We start from the raw sequence: 6,000 nt of genomic DNA on the forward strand, positions 1-6,000 counted from the left end.
TCCTAGTTATCATTCGTACAGTCTCAGAAATGCCTTCCCCACAATAACGCTGATGTTTGATACGAACAGGCTTCTCTTGGACAGGATTACCCTCTTCGCCTGTGCTGGCCTGCTTTCCATGCTTTGTTTGCTTCGTCCATTACGTGTGGTTTTGCTTCCAAGGTAGAAGAAATCCTTAACTTAGTTTACTACGTGGTCTCAATTTTGATGTTAGATTAGTCACTAAACTCATTTCTGCCACTCCACATTACGTTCGTCTTTCTTCGTTTCACACTCAATCTGCATTCTGTAATCAATTGACTGTGTCTCAAATTAAACAGATCCCTTAATTCTTTGTCGCTTTCACTGAGTATAACAACGCCATAAGCGAATCTCGCCACTGATATTCTCTCAACCTGAATTTTAATCCAACTCTTGAAACTTTCTCTTACTACTGTCATTGCTTCTTCGGTGTATAAATTATCGCCATTACTGTCTAACTGCCTTAGTGTGTAACAAGACCTGTCATTTGAATTACCTCAAATCGACTGTACAAATCCGTAACTATTACACCACATCATTGAATAGGACGTCATACAAATTCAGTAACCAGTAAAGCTGAAATTTCTTGCTGGTTGATAACCAAACTAATGTTAGTTATGTATAGCTTGTTTTTAATTTATGTAATCTAGAAAGTGGAAGAAGAATTTTGAAGTGGGCCATATCCAGTTCTTTCTTTTATGTTTCTAACTGCATCCAAGAATGCACAAGCCATCTACAACATATATAAACACAACGAAACAACTTTCGCTTTCAGAATTCTTAAAAAAAAGTGCAAGGGCGTTTCTGTCACCAGATAGCGCAAGGCACCGTCAGAAAGTGGATCGACAGCCCATAGAGTAACTATGGCACTTGCCGACTACATTATACTCAAGGCTAGTCTGCAAAATTTAGCAGCATCTACGGTTTTCTGTCTTCGAGAATTTTTGCAGTGTTCTTTTAAGAAGTCCGTGTGTTGTTTCTTGGAACCATCTGTTACATTGATGATGGATGTTTTTGGTGTCATAAGAAAAGGAAGGAATGTTAGAATTTAACGTCCCGCTAACAATGAGGTCGCTGGGAAAGGAGCACACGCTTAGGTGCGAAAAGGAAATCGGCCGTACCGTTTGCAAAGGAACAGCCCCGGCATTTGTCTGTAGCGATTGTAGAGATTTAGAAAAATCACGAAAAACCTAAACCTGGATGGCGGGACGTGTATTTGAGTTGTCGTTCTTCTGGGTGCGAATCCAGTCCGTTAATAACTACGCCACCGTGTTCGATGCTGTCGGACACTTATGGTTTAATAACATGATACGATAGGAGACGCGTACGTACAATCTGACATGCAGATGATAAAAGCGACGGCGTGTTGAAAAGTAATGCCTCCGAATATTTTATTATGTCTCAGTATCCATTGAGGTATTACGTGTCAACTTTCCCGCTTTGCTGACACTGTTAACAACATGGTCTCTCGTTGGAAGGAATATGTTAGTCACTAGGGTGGCTATCTTGACAAACAGGTATGTAGACATGAAGGTAGGGATTGAAAGGGTTGCAAAAGAAACGTAAAAAAGAATCGGAAGTGTACAAAAAAGCTAAGAAATATGGTTCGTTCGCTAAGGAGGTGTACCTATTAATCAGCTACTCCGAAGAACGTTACAGAATTCTAGTTCTTCTTATCAGTTTAGGTGGGAGGACAGGACACACATAAAAATTTAACAGGTTTTGCACATTAAATTCATTGCTTCCCAGAACAGAGGGTAGTATACTATCGAGACAAATTTGTGCTCTTCTTCTGGATACACAACGGAATCAATCAAACCAGTGAATCCTATCCATAACGAAGACGACCATGCGATATGCAGCAGGCCTTTTTCACAGTCTTGTTAGTTCCATTCCTTTCCCTCAGAGTAATTGGAATGGTGTCCACCATTTCCTCGTAATAAAGCTTTACCTGTCGTAACTCTTTTATTTCTATCCCCAAGCACTCATTCACGCCTTGGCATATAGAAGCTCTTTTAAGGGTGTGAGATGGTAGCATGTAACGTAGTGAAACACTGCAGCACCACATTACCCTCACAGGTATTCCTGACTGCACTGTCTGGGTTCTCAGAAATAACTGATACTTGTTTCCAGTGATGCTGGATCCCAAAATGTCTCATTGCCACTCCATAATCCATGAAGACATGTCAAGATGATGTTTGGAAACTAGATTAAATTCTAATGACTGAAGGAATTTATATTATAAGCTGAGTACCCAGCGTGTCCTGGGTATGTATTTTTTTCCCCTCTCTTCCTTTAGTCCATCCCCTCCTTTCCCCTCCCTCTGTCCATCACCTCCACCCCTCTCTTTGTCCACCCCCCCCCCCCCCCCGTCACCCAATCACTGTCCATCTCCTCCTCCTCCATATCTGTTTCCATCATCTCTTTGCACCATGCTGTCTGTCCATCTTCTCCTGCTCCATTCTCTCTCCACGTCATCCATCTCAACCCCCCGCCACACACACACACACACACACACACACACACACACACACATACACAGTTTTTGCATGTAGATCGTAACTGACATATGTAACAAACTAGTTGATGTAGTTTCAGGTCTTTAGAATGAAATTTTTACCATTGGATTTAACCACGCACACACATGTCAAAAGTATTTCACAGATAGATATTTAACATATATCACACGTGTTTGTACACATTTTTCGCCTCTACCTCTAGCTAATTTCGCTCTGCAGTTTCATTTTCACTCAGTTCAATACTTACGATGTCGTATCCCCTGAACTAGGTCCTGTACAGTAATAAAATATTGCAGGTACATTCAGCGGTGTATGTGGCTACAGTCTGTGAAATGTAATGTGAACAGAGCTGTTTTTGTGGTCTTCAGTCCACAGACTGGTTTGATGCAGTCTCCACGCTACTCTATCCTGTGCGGGCTTCATCTCCAAGTACCTACTGCAACCTACATCCTTCTGAATCTACTTCATGTATTCATCTCTTGGTCTCCCTCTACGATTTTTACCCTCCACGCTTCCCTCTAATACTAAATTGGTGATCCCTTGAAGCCTCGGGACGTGTCCTACCAACCGATCCCTTCTTGTAGTCAAGTTGTGCCCCAAATTTCGCTTCTCCCCAATTCTATTCAGTATCTCCTCATTAGTTACATGATCTACCCATCTAATCTTCAGCATTCTTCTGTAGCACCACATTTCGAAAGCTTCTATTCTCGTCTTATACAAACTATTTATTGTCCACGTTTCACTTCCATACATGGCTACACTCCACAGAAATACTTTCAGAAACGGATTACTGACACTTAGATCTATACTTGATGTTAATCAATTTCTCTTCTTCAGAAACAGTTTCCTTGTCATTGCCAGTCTACATTTCATATCCTGTCTACTTCGACCATCATAACTTATTCTGATCCCCAAGCAGCAAAACTCCTTTACTACTTTAAGTGTCTCATTTCCTAATCTAATTTCCTCAGCAGCACCCGATTTAATTCAACTACATTCCATTATCCTCGTTTCGCTTTTGTTGATGTTAGACACAGTGCGCTCCGTTCAACTGCTCTTCCAGATCCTTTGTTGTCTCTGACAGAATTACAATGTCATCAGGAAACCTTAAGGTTTTTATTTCTTCTTCATGGATTTTAATTCCTACTCCGAATTTTTCTTTTGTTTCCTTTACTACTTGCTCACTATACAGACTGAATAGCATTGGGGATAGGCTATAACCCTGTCTCATTCCGTTCCCAACCACTGCTTCCCTTTCATGCCCCTTGACTGTTACAACTGCCATCTGGTTTCTGTACAAATTGTAAGTAGCCTTTCGCTCCCCATGTTTGACTCCTGCCACCTTCAGAATTTTAAAGAGGGAATTCCAGTCAACATCGTCAAAAGCTTTCTCTAAGTCTACAAATGCTAGAAACGTAGGTTTGCCTTTCCTTAATCTATCTTGTAAGATAAGTCGTAGGGTCAGTATTGCCTCAAATATTCCAACGTTTCTACGGAACCCAAACTGATATTCCCCGACGTCGGCTTCTACCAGTTCTTCCATTCGTCTGTAAAGAATTTGTGTTAGTATTTTGTAGCCGTGACTTGAAGTCTGAGGATATTTCGCCTGTTTCATACATCTTGCTCACCAGATGGTAGAGTTTTGTCAGTGCTGGTTCTCCCAAGGCTCTCAGTAGTTCTAATCGAATGTTGTCTACTCCCGGGACCTTGCTTCGACTTAGCTGTTCCAGTGCTCTGTCAAACTCATCACGCAATACCATATCTCCCATTTCATCTTCATCTACGTCCTCTTCCACTTTCATAATATTGTCCTCAAGTACATCGCCCTTGTATAGACCCTTTGTATACTCCTTCCATCTTTCTGATTTCCCTTCTTTGCTAGGAACTGGTTTTACATCTGAACTCTTGATATTAATACAGGTGGTTCTCTTTTTTTTTAAAGGTCTTTTTAATTTTCCTGCAGCCAGTATCTATCTTACCCCTAGTGATATATGCCTCTACATTTTACATTTGTCCTCTAGCCATCCCTGTTTAGCCATTTTGCACTTCCTGTATATTTCAGTTTTGAGACGTTTGTACTTCTTTTCGCCTGCTTCATTTACTGCATTTTTCTATTTTCTCTTTTCATCAATTAAATTCAGTATCTCTTCTTTTACCCAAGGAATTCGAGTAGCTCTCGTCCTTTTACCTAGTGTTCTTGTCAATCGTTCCCTAACGCTATCTCTGAAACTCTCTCCAACCTCTGATTCTTTCAGTTTATCCAGCTCTCATCTTCTTGAACTCCTACCTTTTTGCAGTTTCTTCAGTTTCAATCTACAGTTCATAACCAATAAATTGTGGTCAGAATCCACGTCTGCACCTGCAAATGTCTCGCAATTTAAAATCTGTTTCCTAAATCTCTGTCTTACCATTATATAATCTATTTGAAACCTTTCTGTGTCTCTAGGCCTCTTGCACGTATAGAACCTTCTTTCATGACACTTGAAAGAAGTGTTAGCTATGATTAGGTTATGTTCTCTGCAAAATTCTACAGGCGGCTTCCTCTTTCATTCCTTACCCCCATTCCATATTCACCTACTACTTTTCCTTCTCTTCCTTTTCCTACTATCGAATTTCAGTCCCCCAAGACTATTAAATTTTCGTCTCCCTTCACTATCGGAATAGTTTGAATGTAGTTAGAAGCCAGAAATAAAAAAAATAAAACGTCGCGCATGACGCGCCAGTTTTTCGTGCGTCTCAGTATTCGACGTCATATCTCCTGAACTAAATGACACAATTTTGATGGTACGACCTGTGGTACATGTGGATACAGTTAGTAATAAAGATGCGATAAATTAAAATGTAATGCTTCATGCAGCAGTCTTATTGCACGAACAGCGAAAATGTAGTAAGAGACAAACGTTTTTCACTTCATCGTCAGCAAGAAAATATTTCGTAAAGATATGAAATTATAAATAAAGTTTGTTGCAAGTCTGTAAGTGTTCTCATTCTCAAATTCTGGATGACAAAAGTAACTGGCATTGAGTTGAGATGGGTTCCTCTGGTTTTGCACCCCCACCCCTTTTATACGTAGGAGGTACTTACCTCCACAGAAAATCTTTCCAGAGAGAAAGTGATATGTGTAACAAGTTTCGTTTTAATCCGACCAGTGGTATAGGAAGAGTATATTGAATATACGTTCGTACACATATACGTGCATCTGTTTTTATAGTAAGTATTGACTGCACCCTCAGGATCTCTCGTATGTTGTAGAGTGATGGCTCACAAGCTTCGGCAGCTAATGCTGTGCCTGGCTTGTTTTACAGGCGCCTAATGTCTCATAGCGGGGTGTTTATAACACTGTTAGATAAAATATTGCTGGTCGATAGATCACGTACCGGAGGTCCAACTGGGACCGAGGAAAGGCTTTGTAAAACGAAAAGAGGGAAGACCTGTCTTACCCGTTGTCCTGTAACGGAGG

This window comes from Schistocerca piceifrons, chromosome 8 (assembly GCF_021461385.2).
Source record: "Schistocerca piceifrons isolate TAMUIC-IGC-003096 chromosome 8, iqSchPice1.1, whole genome shotgun sequence".
In the NCBI taxonomy this organism is placed as follows: domain Eukaryota; kingdom Metazoa; phylum Arthropoda; class Insecta; order Orthoptera; family Acrididae; genus Schistocerca; species Schistocerca piceifrons.